This window comes from Stegodyphus dumicola, chromosome 6, assembly GCF_044657685.1.
Source record: "Stegodyphus dumicola isolate Sdum_Otavi_A_Nest chromosome 6, ASM4465768v1".
NCBI lineage: Eukaryota > Metazoa > Arthropoda > Arachnida > Araneae > Eresidae > Stegodyphus > Stegodyphus dumicola.
Window position 1 is genome coordinate 41,065,371 of NC_140773.1, and position 19,746 is coordinate 41,085,116.

Here is a 19,746-nt window from a genome sequence, read left to right on the forward strand (position 1 = left end):
AGAATTCTTTAATAATTCTATTTTATTATTTATCGACTGGTGAAATATAATGTATGCTACTGTCACTGAAGAAACTAGAAAAATATCTTCATTATCACTAAAGTGAGTAAGATTATATCACACATTCTAATTTTTTCTCAAGTCTATATTAATGAATGGGGAATAACAGGACTATACTAAATTACGGTGTAAAACGTTTGAAAAATAACTTGAAATTTAATCAAACAGACAGAAATAGTGAAAGATCTAGTTAAATCCAGCTTTGGAAAAACCGTTAAGTGAGTAAAGTTATATTGCAAGTTGTTTAATTTTTATTTAGATGTCATTTTGATAGATATTTCAATAGACTGTTTTAAAAGAATTAAGGAGATTAAGACTTGTAAACATTCTCTGCACCTGAGAATATGCGAAGTTTCACATTTCATATTCTTTGAAGATGAGGAAGAATTCCTTAGATTCAGTCTCCTATATGGTTTCAATGATAATTAGAGTGGTAGGCAAAGTTGTGAAGTCTATGCTAGTGCTGTTGGTCATACCAATAACAATTACAGACGATTCCACCGAACTATAAGCTCTAAAATGAGTAACCTGGCAAGCCTCATAAATGAGTGCACTTGGCTAAATGCGAAATTCGGAAGGGACTATAGCAGCACAAGAACATCAATTTTTGATAAGAAAATATGGGTACGAATTAATTTTATCTACAGAACGTTCTTAATGGAAATTAGGAATGGTCTGGAAACATCATGAAGTCATGATTAGTGCTATCAGTCAGACTAACATAACTGCAAATAACCATATCGGAATATAAACAATGGCACTATAAATGATTAAATGGCAAGCTTTAAAACAGGATTTCGAAATAAAAATATAACAGAAGCTGTTAATTGTTATTAATCTGGTCTCGTAATATTATTCTATGGTGGTGAAAGTACGGTGTTATATTGAGAAATATAAAATAAAAAATAAATATTTTTTATCATCATAAAATTTTTCTTTACTTTTCAAATTTTACTTCTATTCAAACCTGACAATTTTTGATGCAAACAGAATGATGAAGCAAGCAAGCAAATTTAAGGAGCTGTAGTCAGGATATAATGTTATGGATCATCAGAGAAATTGAGTTTGATAACTCCTACATAACTGTTCACGTGTGTGAAAGAGTAAAATTGCGATTCTTTCGTATCAAAGAAATGCAGCTTGTTGCATAAAGGAAGCAAAATTTTGTATTAGGTAATTCAAATAATATTTTCTGATACGGAAATATGAAATTCATCTAATATTCAATTCTTATCGGAGTATTATGGAAATTTTACGAATAAAAATGAGCACGTATTTCGTGATTCCAGAATTCGAGTAAATTCAGAATCATTTTTTAAACTCAAAAATATGTAACTAGGGTCAATATTTGGGTCAATAAATTTTTATAAAAATTGCATGAGAAGGAAAGATATTAGAATTCGAATCATCCATTCTTTCAACTGACTATCATATTCAAATCTTTTCTTGTCAAGCAATCATTTACTCGTATGCTATTTTCAAATATGTTTTTGGATAAATAACTATAACACTGACTGTAATATGTTATGTTATGATTAATTTTTAAAGAATTTTAATAAATACTGTAAACTAGAAACCAAAATTTTGTGTTCAGTTTACTAACTCTCTATTTATAAGGTAAGTTATTAAAAGGTAAAGAATGTTCAGAAAACGTGGTTACTGGCTTTTTTTTTAATATTTACCTTAAATAAGCGCTTTCATTTATAAAGTTTCTCAAATAAGACCGTGGAAGACAGGTAAGACATTGTATTAGATACAAAGTCTAAACTTTTATATGATCCCTGAAGAGAAAGAAATAATTATAAAATTTTCACTAGTTTTATTGAGTGCTATAATGAGTTACAAATAATGATTTTTGTGGTGCTGCTGGTAGTTTGTTTCCTAGTGTAACAAGGTATTACAAAACAGAAAAAAAAATATATTCAATATCCGATTTCGTTTTAGTTTTTATTTGTGGAATTATGCGTATATTACTTTGTGTGTAATTAAATTGTCGCCCATATTCCATCAATTGATATTCATAAATCAGCTTAAGTTTTGAAGTGCCTTCTCTAACAAATCAGTTTAAGTTATTATTTACTCCTTTTTTGGACTCTGGTATAACTTTTTGTGCCAGAATTTCCTTTGAAACTTTATCATTTAATTATTATAAATTTATCAATTAGCTTATTAATATTGACTTTCATATTTCACTATTGCAATTATAAATGTTTCTGCCATTACCATGGCTGTAAAGGTTGTTAGAATTCTCTGACAAATCATCTAAATTAAAATTATTCATGTTAATTGGCATTCATAGCATCGGATAAAAATTGTAAAATTTGCACGATAAAATTTAATCACGTGACACCAGTCACGTGTTATTGCGACTAAACGATACATGTTGGTATTTGGGTACTAAAACTTCTCCAACTTGCGGGAAATGTAAAAACCATGAAACTACTGTGCAACATCTACTTAGTGTGGGTGAAGATCTTTGGTGCGTGAAGATCTGTTGAAGGACCTAATTTCATTTTGAAAGTTATGAAGGCGAATGAACTTATGCATTTAATCTGATTTAGAATAGAAGGATCAGAAGATGAAGATGTACTATCGAGGGAAAATTTTGTTTTTAAAAGACAGAGTAAGAGACTTGCCATTAGTAAGCATTAGTTAGAAGGAACCTCGTTAATAGGCTTCAAGTTTTAGAGCCAACTAATTAGGATTTTCAAAGCAAGAATCATGATAAATCAGCTGTGCCTCGCTGAGATTCAAACCAGGAATATTTCAAGTGCTATCGAAGCATGCTGCCTAAATATGCTATATAAAGATGCTTAAAGCACGAAAGCATATCCGAGCAAATGCGATAATTACTTATATTCTTCCTCACATAAAGGCGGTGGCCAAATTTATGTGGTAAAGAGCAAATTCAAGTTTGACTTGTTATTTTCCACCATATTTTAGTTTAGGCATCGCAGGAGAGAATTATTTAGTTCGCAGGAGAGAATTACTTAGTCGCAGGAGAGTTTTTAGGTGAACTAATTACACTGCTGGGCATTAAACTTGCAACCCCAGGAAAAAATGAGCTGATGAACATCAAAATCATATGAAAGGAAGAAGAGGTTGGGATGTGCAAATGATTAATATTTCAGCCCGTTTAGAAAACGCAGGAGGGAGAAACGACATCTGAAGATCTGCTTAAAAGAAAAGTTTTGTAGTGGATTTCTTATTCGGAAAGCACCTTGTAAGATCGGAGTTTGCTTAGAATATCGTGTTATGTCTAAACAAATGCTTGCCAGCAAGTGTCGGAATGTGATAGAGGCAGGATCGTTGCCTAACAAGAGTGTGAAGTATCGTTCCGTGATATCGCCCATCGCACTGGTCAACATTCAACTATTGTCATGCAAATATCGAATCAATGGCTTGCTGAGGGTTATAATGGACGGCACACAGGATCTCAACTCATTTCTAAGACTAACGACCGAGAGGACAGACATATTGTGAAATCAGCCCTGCAAAACCTTAAAACCACATCAGGGACCATTAGTCAGGAAATAGGCATGTTCGCAGCACTCCAAGTATCCACTCGTACGGTGCGTCGACGTTTGCAGCCTCATGGACTACCAGCACCAAGACCATTACTTCGGCTTCTCTTGACAATGCAGTATAGAGAGAGACGGCGAGTCTGGTGCACCGAATGACAAAGCTGGATACAGGAGTGGCACAGACGAGTCCCGGTTCTTCGTGCAGTATTCTGATTGCCGTATACATGTCTGGAGATTCCGAGGAGATCGCACTTCGCCTGCTTACATTTGATATCGGCATACGGGGCCTGCACCTGGTGTAATGATTTGGGTAGCCATTGGGTTTAGTTTAGTTTAGTGACGGAGGACGTGAGCCCTATCCCTTTACCAGTAGCCATTGGGTGCATGACATGCAAAAGTCTAGTTCGGATCGACGGTAATTTGACGCAGATGGCTACATTTCTGACATCTTACATCCAGTGGTTGTGCCTTGTCTTCGAGACCTGCCAAACACCCTCTTCCAACAAGATAATGCAAGACCACATGTTGCACGTACTGTGTTGACCTTCCTCGATACATAGGGTATTTGATTACTTCCCTGGCCTGCACTGTCTCCAGATCTATCACCCATTGAAAACATCTGGTCATGAGTTCCTGAGAGACTGGCCCGCCACCCTTTTCCAGCTAATACGGTTGATGAAGTGTGGCATAGACTTGAAGCAGCATGGAATGATCTGCCCGTTTCCGTCATCCAAGCCCAATTCGACACCATACCTAACCAGGTAAGGGTCGTTTTAGGTGCCAAGGGTGGCAGCTGTTTCTACTAATTTCGTACCCCTGTAAAACCCCAAACTGCTTACAAATTCAATCATTTTATCTTCATGCCTTACTGTTTACGTTCAGTAAATATCTTTTTTGTTCACGATTCTTTTTCTCCACTGCCAGCATTGTATAAAATATTATCTGTGCCTTTACTTGGGATTCGAACGACTGAGATTCGGATTTCTATTGCTCAATGAAGAGAGCACGCATAAGAGTACGTGATAATTCCTTACACTCTATCCTTTAATAACCCTTGACGGTAGCATTTTCTTTTATGTATGTAAAATTAATGTTTGGAAAAATTATTGAACAAATGAAATACTAAAAATTGAAAATTTTAATATAAAAACTTGAAAACTGAAAGCGCACCTAGGATTTCATCTAGAAGTACAGCTTCGGATGAATACCCTACAATTTTTTTTTAACAGTAAATGCTACCTGAAAGTTTCATGCAAGGCAACAATCTGTTTTTGACAACGTGACATACGCATGAATGCGCAATAAAGGTGATCTCTTCTCTCGCTAATGTGCTTTATGTATAAGAATATACGGAGAGACATTCAAAGAAAATGAAACTCTGGCGCAGGAAGAAAAGGATCCCGCAGCGACCATTAAACGATAAAGCGGCTGCATTTAAAAGAAAACGGACAAAAATAGATGCCTTTTTTACTTTAAAGAAAAAAGGTAGAAAAATGACTTAGCTTAGGGATGGAATTTCTTTCCACCCCATTTTTTTGTGTGTTTTTCCTGAAGAATATATGCAAAATTTATCGTATCAGGGGAGAAAGCTTTAGTTTCCGCTTACACGAAAGAATACAGGAAACTTAAGAGGCAACTTTCTGCCTGTCCTGAAACATGATTTTTTCTTGGATTTGGAAAAAGTAAGAAGCCCAGAAATATTTGCAAGAAGTTTTTGTACAATTTAAAAGAATGTGTTAAAGTTGCAGTAGCAACGCACTACAACTATAATAATCAAGTACATTTTACCATTAATGAAGAACATCAAAATACTACATTTTAACTTATCATATAACGTATTTTATCATATTATATAGTCCTTTACAGTAATACTATTCAAAACAGTGTCATCAGATAGCAGTGCTAGATTTATTGGCTTGTGAAAAGAATATAAGTTGCAAGAACTTTAGTGTGCATGCATTATAATACGTCCTGCATTGACTAGAAATATGCACATACACTTTTGAGCCCAGCATGTATCTCTCCGTAGTAAGGTACAGTAATATGGGATGTAGAGGATGTAGAGATGCCCGTGTATCACAATGATTTTGTGCACTCAATAATATGCATGGAATTATTACATGAGAATAGCATATGTGCAGAAATATCCTATGTTTAGTGGATGTATATGAGTAGTCATGACCTCAGTGCAAACTTGAGTAAGGACTGAAATGACCCCATGAATAAAGTCTAGTATAACTGTAGTGATGGTAGTTTAGTAATATCATCCCCAAGTGTGACTGCATTGTAATGTAGCATACATAGAATCGTTGGATTGTTTTTGTTACATGATAGTATGTTTTAAACATAAAAATGTACCTATTCATACAGTTATTTCAATACACAAGGAACAAAAGAAGAATGCTGTTTTTAATATCTATTTATTTAAAGTATTAATTTAAAAATAAGAGCACTACTACAAAGACAAGGACGACATATTTAATTTATAGGTAGCGGTACTGACTAAGATCCTTTTAAGTGACGGATGTCCGCAGAGGAATTCACATAAGAAAAAATCAAATAACGTACAGCCAATACCATACATCAAGTCGGCGCATATATCATTTTTGCATAGAAAATCGTTTGATACTTGGTGTCCTAGAATAGAAAAAGATCAGAGCTGTTGAAGAATCCATCAACGGATGGCTAGCAAAACCGCTGAATGCTGGTAGTTTGATCCGGGTTCAAATCCAGACGAATTGACAGGTTGTATGAGAGTTTTCTTGGCTTGTGAAGGTTCCCCATGTTCAAACGAAAGAACCAGTTTCTCTTAAAGAGCCCTAAATGTATCTCTCTTCTTCTCTAATAGCACCTTTCTTCTTAGGTAGATAGTCCTCGCGCGATTTATTATAATATAATTCAGTCAGAGTTGTTAAAATTGTAACATACGTCAGGTTTTAAAATTCAACAATTTAAATTGGTCTGAATTTGCTGTAGTTAAAAGATGCATTAAGAATAGTAAAATATATGTAATATTTTAAGCGTAGTTTAGTTTTTGACATGCGAAATTAGCAACTTTGCATTACAGATATAATTGTGTTTTGAGTTCTGCAACTAAATTAGGTGAGTGAGTGAGTGAGTGCACCGCTATGATAGCTTCCGACCATGGACATGAACCAAACGGAATTATATACCATCACGGCGGGGAAGACTCCAAAGTAACAAGGTTGAATATTACATACTAATAACAGTCTGTCAGTTTGTAGTACAACACTGCATAAACAGTACAGAGGTAAGTAATTCGTTACTTATTTAACGCGGAAGGAATGGCTAATTTTGGCGGCAATTTGACACAATAAGCTTTTCTTTATTTAGGGTAAATAATGTTTTGCAATAGCTACTGAAATAGATTCGAAGGGTTTCTTACACAGTTAACTTCGCAAAATATAACCTAATACGGTGCGCTGCCGTAATCATTTAAAAAAATTAAAAACTCCCTCGCCTAAAAAATTTCGTTTTTGAAATTGTTGCTTATAGGCACTTTTAAAATTACGATTAATCTGTGTTATGGTGCCGAATTTGGCAACTTTTGTTTTGTGAATTTTGGCTTTTTCTCCGTTAACACGTGAGTGCCGATAAATCTAGAGACACTTATTGTGTTTATGAAAAAATTATATTTTTACTGTAGCGTGATAATACATCATTTATGTCTGAGTGACATAAAATTTGCAAATAGATTGTAATGAGTAGCATGTGTGAAATCACTGCAAAAAGCACAACAAAAACCTTTTGCGGTCAACTTCCTATGCAATAATAGTCCAACCAAGCAAATTCCAAATGTAACGCATTATCTTACAACACTTATATTAAAAACTGCAACCTAGCACTCTTCCTTGATGTATATGAGACTGCCATGTATTGAATTTGAATTTCTGAATTATACACTTATTTCAATATGTAAGGAACATAAGTTATAACATTCATATTCTAAGCTGTAAGTAAGCATAATTATTTAGTTGCATACTACATTGTTATATGTAATATTTGACTAAATATTAAAGTTTTACTTGATTGCTTTTTAACTGGCACAGCTACCTCTTGCGGCATGAAGTACGCTATCTACTTATAAGTATTTGTAAACTTGTGATCAAAAAAAAAATATATTTATATTTAATAGTTGGTAGAGACTACATGAGCGGCAATTACAGTCTTAGTCCTCCGGGGCATGCTTTTTACAAGTCCTTGTATGACGTCTATTGGTATTTTCTTCCACTCGGCTTGGAGAAGACATGTAAGTTCCTTAACCGATGATGGACGATTGTTGCACCCCTTAATTAGGCGATCCAACTTGTCCTAGATGTTCTTGATAAGATTCAGGTTTGGAATCTGAGCAGGGCAGTCCTTTTGGTTAACCCCATTGTCACTATACCAATTCATGGCATATCTCGCAGTATGATAGCTATCGTTGTCGTCCTTAAAGTAACTTGTGGCCAACCCATAAAACTGCCACAACGTTGGAAGCACACTGTCTTCCAAAATAGTGCAGTAAGCGTCGGCTTTGAGCTTTGAATCAAGGATCCCAGTCCATACAAAAAGAGACAACCCCAGACTATAATTCCACTTTTGTTTTTGCTTATTACGTGCTCCGCCATTAGGCACTACACGAAAAGGGAGGGATACCCCGTGGAGATCTTTTTTAAGGGAAACTGGCTCGTATCCACGTTATACATGGAGAAAACCACGAAACGCCAGCGCAACCGGGACTCGAACCTCGGATCGAACTACCAGTGTTCAGCGGATTTTACCGCTCGGCCGCTGCTGAGCCGTATAATTCCATCTCCGCTGAAATTTACTGTTGACACAATGCAATCTGGCAGAAGGCGTTCTCCAGGCAGACGCCAGAACCAGATCCTTCCATCCGAACGGAGAGGTTAATTCGTGACTCAGAGAATCCGTTTCTACTGATTCACGGTCCATTGTCGATATGCTTTGCACACATTAACCAAGAAAGGTGGTTTCACTCTGTGATCAAAGGTTTATGGGCGGTAGCATGATCATGAAAACAAAGCATATGTACTTGCCTACGGATGGTGCTCGTAGAAACAACACTTCTGAATGCCTGTTGAAACTCCTGGAGTATGGTTCACCGCCGGCTGGGGCGGTTGTTAAGAATTTTTCTGGACAATACCCATCGATTTCTATCTCTCATGGGTCTGCCGACTAGGGGCACATTCCTACAATCACTGCTCACCTTCCAGTTCCAAATCGCAGAAGCTACTGCCAATTTTGGATAATTCAGCTCGCAAGATATGTCCCTTAAGGATCGGCCATATCTGTGATAAGCCGACGATTACACCTTTCTCGAAATCAGATTACTTCACATAGTGGCATCTTAGATGAGACTAATGTTGTTTCCTACATGATATTTAACGGCGAACGGCGTGACGTATGATTACAAATATCGGCATTTGCATGGGTGTCCAAATACTTATTGGCAGATAGTGTATATTGGCTGTATACTATTGATAATGAAGTCTAGCTTCATGTGTTACTGGTGTTCGATGTTAACACGAAGCAAAGTCTGATACAGCAGTGCATGGCCACTTTAATATATCAACATTTTTTTTTTGTGGAGATTTCTAAATACTAGCATGCTTCGGAGGCATATGATAAACATTAAAAAATTCAAGCAGAATTTGCTGTGCAGTATGATTATTTGAAATGTGTCAGTGGTCTCCCCATCACCCTGTATAGGGATCAGAATCCTCCTCTCGTTTTGCATAGGCGCAGAGTTCCTTCTACGAAAGATGTGATTATTTAACCAGCAATAATGTGAAATACAGGATTTATGAGTTTCCTTTAATTGGAGGGGGGATATTTGGGAATGAGATTTATTGGTGACAGAACGAGTTTGCCAGCTCTGTCCCAAATGAGATCCTATTATAATCTCGTTCTTACCATGAACATCTGAAGAGGGATAGATATTAAGTATTCCCATGCTGTAAAGACACTATACGTATAAAAACATCCGCTTTCTTCCGGAATTCGAAACTGGACACAAAATGAGACAGATTTAATGATTCAAAGTATTTAAAAGTTTTCAATTTTAGCCTCGATAAGCTGATTCCGTTAGTTAGTGATTATTAACTTAATTTTCAATTACAGATTCTCCCTGTTTGCTGCTATAACCGTTAAAAATCGACAATAACAGATGAATTTCACATCTCTGGAGCTTAGATTATCCTCTTCAATCAAAATTATCTTCAATCGCACATTTTGGTGGAGTAGACGAAACAGTAGAAGTACAATACAGAATCAATATAAGAAATAATGTGTTAATTTAAATATCATAAATTCATGCAGAACAATAATACACTTTGTGCTGAAGAACATCATTAGCGTGAAAACATGAATATGCTCCCTAATTGAATTGTGTTTACTGAAGTTTCCCCATTTTAATTTTAAAAAGTCGTTTTTGTCAGAACAGTGAAAAACGGAGTTTACAAATAGTACAGAATGCTCTCGAAATGTTTTTGAATGATTAATTTCGGATGTATTTGAAAGGCTTTTCTTTGTGACAACGTTTAGGGAAAAAGCGTTGTTGCTTTGAAAACGAAATGTACAGTTTGTGACAAATAGCTTAAGATTTACTAATACTTATGCTTTATTTATAAACTGCTTCATTTTTTACACCAATTTATGTCACATGTATTCGCTTAGACACGAAGGGTTTGGAAATTAAAGCGCTCGTAAAAAAGTTAAGAAGCTTGCGAAAGTTAACTGCAGTTCACATATTGGGAAATAAGGAGCTTTCTTGCTGTCTCCAGGACTCACTTAGGCATTTCTGTCCCTGCATCGCTATATGAAGCAACCACATGAAGATAGCCGGTATACAGCTTGCAGCTTTGCAAGCTGGACGCGGCGACAACAGCAAACGGAACGGAACGTTCTTGCTGTTGTAAGAAGCTAGTGCCAATTTGTTTGGGAAAAGTCAGCACTGATCGGTGACCGCAACAATATTCGTGTTACCGCTGGCAGTTATAATGTGTTTTCTTTATAGCATTAGCTGAGTGTAAAACAAAGTAGCTTATTTTAAAGAATTTTTCAAGTGCTTATGTATTGTTCCATCAACTGTGAAAGTTGGCTATCATCGAACTATGAATTTGGCGAAGATTACACCATGAAGTCGAACCAATTCCTTCCATAGAAGTCTGAAGAAACTGAACCATTTTTATTTAATAAACAATCAGTATCTGAATCACTTCATGAAAAGACTTGCGTTGATTTTTTACTATTTTGTTATGCTTTTCGATTTTAGCGGAAGCTCTGTTAAAGCGCTAAGAGTACAAACTTCCCGCAGGTAGTTGTTCTGTCTGTTGTAGTTTTACCGGACTAGTATCATGGTAATTAACACACACCTTTTTGATGCTACTATTCCATAATCTTCAAAATAATCCACTGCTTATGTTCTGTAGAAAGTAGGTGACAAAATTTAATAATTTTTTGTCCCAAAATGTAAGATAAAATACAAAATATCAGTTATTTAACATCCTTATTCATAAAAAAAGAAACTACGGCTTAACGAGAATTAATAGGGTTTATGGGCAGAGCAGTAAGTTTCTGAACACTAACAGATTCACTTCCAGGCGAACGCCCTGGCTGCATAGGCGTTTTCGTGGTTTTCCTCATGCGGAACGTTGATTTAAACTAGTTTCCCTTATAAAATACTCCACGAAGACCTCCCTTCTCTTAGACAGATAGTCCTAGCTTGATTAGCATCATAAAATAAACCAAAAACTAAATCAACCCAATCAGGGTTGTATCAAATGACAGCGAGATGTATGTTGCTGTGTCCTGTTTATTTATATCTAGCGTTGAATCTGGTTGTTTGGAGACAGTTCACAGTTGACAGGATAACAGGCAAGTACCAGATTTTATTTTGATAATTAAAAAATTCAGGACAAGTAGTCTAAAGGGTGAAAGTAACTATACATTTATACGTATTCGACCTTTTAATATGTAAATTATTGTTTAAGTTATAAACCACAAGTTTGATGGTGTAGGTGGTGTATTTAATTATGGCAAAGCAAACTAGGGTTATCTGCCTAATGTTAGGGATGCCTTCGTGGAGGACGTTCTAAGGGAAACTGGCTCGTATACACGTTACACATGAGGAAAATCACGAAAACATCCATGCAGCCAGCCCGTTCGCGGGATTCGAACCTCGGACCGAACTACCAGTGTTCAGCGACTTTACCGTTCGGCCGCTGGTCGGCTATCACAATTTTGAATTATATCCCACAATTTGATTGTAATTAAGGCGATAACTTGCCGATATCTTAAGAAATAATTCTTAATGAAGTGCAGGTTTCTGAATATATTATTAATATTTCTTAAGTAGTACAATTATAAATTTAGAAAAGGAGCATAGACTGTAGATTTCTCCGAACCTAAGGAAACCCCCCCAAAAAACAGGTTGCCAAACAGTTACAAATATAAGACAAGAATTATAAGTAGGTAAATAACACAATAAATAAATATATATTTATTGTATTATACATAAGGTTATACACAATGAATAGGTGATTATAAGTAAGTGGACCGAAATACTAAAGGCAAGATAAAGTCTAAAAATAAATGAACTGAAGCATTAAATGCAAAAATGAGGTACATAAAAGGAATCATAAAATAAACCAAAATAAATACGTAAATCTTGTAAAAACATCTTTACTTTGGTAAAACTCTAAGCACAAAATTTATGAACTTAATTTTGCGTAAATATAAACTAAAATTAAATAAGATTGATAGTACGTGATGCTTTGAAATAAATAAGGTAAATTAAACAAGATCTGACAATTTTTTTAAAAAATTTAATCAATATTTTCAGGCAGTGATTTTCCAAACTATAATAACATTACAAAACGATCATATTTACTTGATTATATGATCATTAAATTATTAACATTCAAGTGGATTAGTTGTTTTAATAATTCATAAATTTTGGAGCAGCATAATGAAGGGAAAGATAAAAGATAAAATAAAATCTAGAACTCAGATTTTATATTACGCTCAAAAGAAAAATTTTTTTAAAGTTTTGTGTGTTACCTATATTTATTGAAATCATGTTCTTCGCCCGTAAATAACATTACATTTGAAAACAGCATATCTTTAGAATTTCCGCCCTGGAGAAAAAACTGCTATTTTCCGTACAGTGCTCGCTCTGAACTCGTTGAGTTTGTTAATCAAAAATTCGTTAAAGATTTACAAAATATTAATAGATTAAAACAAATTCGAAATTCGGCCGTCCAGATGCCCATGTTCGGGTGGATGATTACATTATTCAAAATTTGATGGCTCTAGATACTGTCGTTTTTGTCACAGTGCGAGAAACATACAGGTATTCATGCAGATTCTTCATTATTTAATTCCTTTGCATATAATGCAGGGCGATAATATTTGGTGACAACAATTTGCAAGGAGACACGGACATTTATAGTAAAACAGCGCAAAATGCCGCGTCGAAACTAACAGCCTTTCTAGGCTACCGCCGCTTTGAGCTAATAAATTAAATTAACAGTAAATAAAAAAATCTTATGCGGAACTAAAAATAAATTAAAAAAGAATAATCACTATAAAATAGAAGCAAAATTGATTATTACGGTTAAATACAATTTTAATATTAGAATTAAATGTATAAAAATTTTTAAGGAGTCAAAAGTGTTTATCACTATGATGTATTATGAAATATAATTGAAATAAAATTCCTTTATAGAAATTGTCCTATAATACTCATCTATAATTTTAAAAACGCGGCACAATTTAGAATTTTAAACAAAATTTCAACAATTCGTTTTTAAATATTTTAGTATTTTTTACTTATTTACACCAATAAAAAGCATAAAAATTGCAAGAGAAAACTGCTTGTTTGAAATTTTCTATTAGTTCAGATTTAAAATATTATTTTCTAAAAGAAGTTACAAATTTCTTTACAGCATAGGAAAAGCTAAAGAAATATCCAGCCCTGAAATCATGCAATAGCTTTATAATTATTTGGAACGTTAATTATGCTTGATAAATATGCTAAATTTTTAAAAATCAATCTCAATTACAACAATAAAAATATGTAGAAATTCTAATTTGTGAAATGAGGCGCTACAACCAGCTTTTTCGTGACAATTATACACGCTGCAATAGGCAGCCAATGTTAAATTTCTGCAAGTCGTCCCTACTCCTCAATGTGATCAAGGTGACAGCCGGCAACGCCTCAGACGAGGGGGAAAACCCGTTTGGGTTAGTCTATTTCTTATAAGGTCCATAGACTCAGTTTCCTACAGAACTTCCTCGATGGCGACATTCTTTCTAGGATAGATTTGTTCTTCAAGTTCTCTGTTGTAGTCTGTTAATTAACCAATAGGGTACATTTACAATTCAGAAACACTCAAGAAATAAGTGCTTAAAGTTTGACTTCTAGAAACAAAACCTCCGTATGTAATTCAAGTAATATTAATTAGAAAAACTCAAAAGTATGTCTTAATAACTATTTTTTTTTTTTTTTTTTTTTTTTTTTTTTTCTGAAGAGAAGCTGGCTTAAAAATGTACTGAAATGAATTCCTCTTTAACCGTAAGCTTATAAAAGAATAAGGATCAGATCTATATTAGATATGTAAATTCATATTTTCATTCAATATAAAAGGTTTCTATTACTTTAAAGTAAGTTTACGAAGCTAATATTTCAATAAGAATATCTAAATCGCAATGCAATAAATTATGAAAGCCAAATTCGTTTAACATATGAAAAGTATAATTCTCTGAAATTTTCTATAAAATATTTCAGGCGAAAGGCATTTTTATATTTAAGTTACTTTTTCCAAAAGAGTTGTATAGACATTAAATCATAAAAGCTATTCATAATATTCCTCCGCTCACAAAATATATTGCCTTTTTATGCGATAGATATGTCATTATCAAAAAAGATCTTATGAAAGGAATGTAAATGGCATGTATTCATCAAAGAATAAGTGTACCGGATACTAAATGAAACTAAGTGACCATAAATATCTTGTATATAAAATTATAATCCACACCCCCCCTGGAAAAAAACATTATTTATCATTTTGTTTTGACGATCAAATTATTGTCACGAGGCCTAAAACAATTTAGAATTACTTAAAAAAGTTAACGTTTGTTTTAAGTCCATTTTACTTCCTCTATTATGAAGAAATCCGTTCCTCCGAGCATCAGTCAGTCAGTAATAGAAAGTATAGACGAATCGGTATGTAAAAAGTACCTTCTGCTGAGGATATTTTTTACTTCCTGCTTTTTGAGATGTTGAAAAATAAAAATGAACAGGAATCAAACGATGTAATTCTGCTTTTAAAATATTCATTACATTGAGCTCAAGAGTTTGTGTGAAGAACGGTTTTTGAACATAATGTTAATTTTTTTTATCCCCGTACAGTAACAGTTACATTTTGTAGATATTCATTTGTTGATAAGTGTTAAAAAAGTTTAATTTGCACTCCACCACATTCTCCACCAAATCTTCTAATCCACAATACTAAATTAAATGTATGCTTTCGTTGAGGTTGGTTACATTAAATCATAATGCTTCGTGAAAATAAACATTGGATTGAATTTGAGCGTTTTATTACAGCAAAACACATTAAACCTATTTGCTTAAGGAAATGAATGCTGCCTCGTGAAAGGCTAAAAAACTATGAACACAATGAAAAATTTTCATTTAAATTTACACCTGCTGAAAAATTAGTTAAATAAATTTTATAGTTAGTTGGAAGCAGGATATTAGGAATTTTTTTTTATATATTATAATAAAAAACTTGAAAAGAAAAAACGGAACACGAAGAATTCTTAATTTCTTTGTTAACGATGCACTCTGAAGGAATAACTGAAGTACGTCATCACTGACTAATATAAAATATTGGTTCGAATTAAAGCTGTTCAAAAATAATTATCTGGCAAACTTCGTTACAAGAAATGAGTTAAATATTTCAAAGTTTCTGGTTGTAGACATATACATCAACTTGTAAAAGTACATTGAATGACTCGAAAATTCAATTTTGGCATTTTAAAATTTAAAAATTAGTTTTGTAAAATTAGCAATTAAAATTTTTTATACGGTCTACCTCTTCATATTTGTATATTTAATAAAAGTTTATAATTATTCTAAAAAATCTGATGTGTACACCACATGACTTCCTTGTACGGAATATTAAATTATATGCATTTTTTTCTTGAATTCCATTTAAATTGATTGGATTGAATTAAATCTCCTTCGTCGACAGCGCATAAATCACAATAGAATAAATTCACTATATTTGTTTACTATAACGCCACTCTGAATGAACAAAATTTGTATCATTTGAAGAATTATCGTTGCCACATGTTCTATTCAAATACTATAATAAAGCTAAAACGATGTATGAAAGAAATTAAACAAACAAAACAGAAAAGAAACAGTTTTTCACAAACGATTTAATATTTGTCATTCAATTAATTCAGTTCTCACTTCGCGACAAGGCAAAAATACATAAAAACTCAAAATATCTGTATTAAAATTTACGAAGTAAATCTTAAATACTTATTTCCTCGAAAAAATTCCAGAAAGGATTAAGCATGATTTAATTAGCAATAATAAATGAAGGCGTTATTTTTGTGTTGCGAAGCTTAGTCTCTCTAGATTGGCAACAAATTTACAATTCTGCTGTTTCAAATGTAAACAAATATGTCCGCCATGTTATTTAAAACTTAACCGCACTTAGACAGCTTTTAAATTATTGATAATTGTACAAATATTGCTTCCAGAATTACAAAAGGCATAAAAACTTTAACCGGAAGATAAAAACAACATAATTCAATCATTTTTAAAGCAAAAAATGTACAATTTACCAACATATAAAAGTAAAGAAACTGAGATCACTGAGCCGGATAACAAAGTGGATATATATATAAATATAGTATTTATATACGTTTGGCACGGCCGATTGAAACCAAAATACGAGGTGCACATCTACATGTTATAGTAGTCTTATATACAAAATTTCAACGTTCTGAGGCTACTCGTTTTTGAGTTATGCGAGATACGTACGTACATACGTTCGTACAGACGCCACGAAAAATTCTCTTAAGAATTTATTTTAAAGCAGTTTTTTAGTTTTTTTTTTGCAGGAAAAGAGTCTTTTATTCTGTCCTTACGTATAGATATCACGCAAAAACATCGTTAAATTGCATTCGAAAGCGGTCAAAGTGGACATTTTCGTTGAAATATGCTGCCTGAAGCTTTTCGCGATTACAATACTTCCTTTTTACTTCGTACAAGGAAGTAAAAATAAAACACAAAGTATTTGATACCCATGTAGAGAAAACTGAGGGGAGGGGTATTTAATTTTAGAGTTAGAAATCAGTCGCTTGAAGTAATTCCTAAAATTTCTTGAAATAAGATGAGCCGTTTCACTAAAAGAGTTTCAGTGTTGTGTGGAGAACGTTTCTTGAACATAATGTTAAAATTTTTTTATCCCCCTACAGCAACAGTTCCATTTTGTAGATATTCATTTGTTGAAAAGTGTTAAACGAAGCTTAATTTGCACTTCACCATATCCTCCACCAAATCTTCTGCTCGTTCAATAAAGTTGACAACTAAAAAATGTGGAATGAATGAAATAATGTGGTAACTCAGTGGATCTCATTACTCAGCGAATATCTATATCTATCTACCCAATTTCATAAATAAATCTCTTCAAGAACGCATCAGTGATTTTGCTGATAATCGCGTTTTTCGAGGTCGAAATGTAAATATCTTATTCGATGAAAGGCATGGGAAAACGTCACTATGTGAGTAAATTTGTATATTTTGGCGTAGAGTTTGAATAAAAATCTGTTGATTTCAAGAGTGATCTGAGAAATCTATCCAAACCGCCTTCGAAATCGATAGAGTTTTGGTCAAATTCTGCCCCACTTTAAGTTATTCTGAAAATGGAAAAACACACAAGGGCTGTTTTCCTAAGGGAAGGATGCTTTCGAATTCCGGGGGAAGCATGGATGTTTCTAAGAATATAATGTCTATGCGGCAAAAGGGCACTTAAATTACTAACGAACCGAAAGTCCTTTTGAATAGTTTGTAGTAGGTGAAGAGGGGGAGGTCCTCCTATTATTCTTCGGAGTGTTGTTAATCTAAATTAGGGCGGAACAACACACTTAGTGCGGTGGAACTATACCTATAGGATCAATGGTGGGATTCCGGTGTCCCTCCCTTTTGTACCTGTGCATGTATTTGATGAACTTTCTAAGAGGAATTGCCTCGCATTTGCGTTACATCTTCTCCAAGGGTGTGTGTTTTTTTAAATCTAACATTACAATTGTACGAAGTTACATCATTAGTAAAACTGAAATTTAAATTCCCTTTTCAGATTTTTCTTCAACACGCCAAAGATATTTCTTATTTAAAAGAAGAATAATAACTGGAATTTACTATTAAAACTATTTATAAGGGTCCATTTAAAAGCATAACTTTCCAAAGAGCAAAATATTAGAGTTCAGGATAAAATGAGCTATAGTAAGAAAAATTGTTATACTCGCAAAACTCAAAATGAATAAAAAAATATTCTAACCAAAAAGGTATCATAAAAATAAAAAATTCTTGTGTTTTATAAATCTCATAGGTGGAAGGATTCATTTAATTATTTGGAAGATGTATAAAATACCCGCTTGTGATACATTTTGCAAGGAGAGAAAGTTACGGTTTAGCGGCGGTATCCATATATACAATGGGCCTGTACATTTTTGAACAGGAATTTTCTTTATTGAAAATCAGTTTTATTCAAGTAGATATTGACCATTATTATCTATGGCCTTTTGCCATTTTTCGGATAGCTTTATAATTCCACGGTGTAGAACTTCTGTGGTTTATCGTCGAAAAACTTGGCGAAGTTTCAGCGGCGCTTCGGTCAGGCAATTTTTTTACGATCAAGAGAGTTTTGCAGAGACCGAAACAAATAAGATGTATGTGGCCAAGCATTGTCATGGTGAAACAATTTCTGTTCGCTAATTCTGGTTGTTCTTTCTGGATTGCTTGATGATGATTCTCTTCAAAAATGGTTAAATTTCGTTGTGTTTCAGCAGCATTCACTGAGGGTAATTCGGTAAATCAAATTTCTTTGCCTTAATTCATGTGGCACCCAAACATCGAGCTTCTTTTTGTAGTCTGCACTTTTCAAATGATTCCAAACTGTCATGTGGTTGATGTTTAGTGCCTCCGCTATTTCCTGATAGTTTGCATGTCGGTCTTGCTTTACCAGTTACAAAATTTCATCGACGTTTTCAGTGACTGGCCGAGCAGAGCGAGGTGCATCTTTTTTTAACATCGAAATTTCAGGAACGGAATCGAGCAAACCACTCCAGGGTCCTTCGTTCACTCACATCATTCTCAAGTACACTTCACAAATTTTTCCGCAAGATTTTTCAGCGTTTTTATATTTTTCGAAGTAAAAAAGCAACACATAGCGTATTTCTTCAGATATTTCACTCATTTTCAAATAATTATAACTTTTTACGTAAGCAAGGAATTAAAAAACTATCTTCACAGACAATGGAAACTGAATGTCACCTTTTAAGCACATATTCGTTTGAGACAATTGGGTGAGTGTTGCCAAATATATAGGCATCAAAACTGCCTAGTTGCAAAAAAACCGCGGAGACGTTTTATATGACCCAAAATTTTGTTCGCCTGCGTATAAGGTTTGTAATATGTATTTTTTAGAATGTCCGGGAAATTTTTCAATTTCCAGAAATAAAAAGCCACTCCTTAAATGTGTGACAATCCTGTTAAAACTGAATTTTGAGCTTCTAATAAAAATACCCTAGTTCTTCGTTTTAAATGAATCCTTTTTTTAAGAAAAAAAGGATAAGAATTCTTCATCGGAAATAATAGAGAATTATCTTCAGTGCAGAAGAAAATTACTTAAAATAACTTAAATGGATTCAAAAGGTTCCATATCTAAGATCTCTTTCAAAATATTATTTTGTTAAAAGATCTTTTATGTTCTTCCATCAAAGATTTTCTTCCTATTTTCGAGGCAATCAGACACGGATATAAAATTTTCTTTACGTGAAACTATCGACCCAAATGCTCGATAGGCAATAAGTCGTCCGGAATTCATCTGTCTCGTCC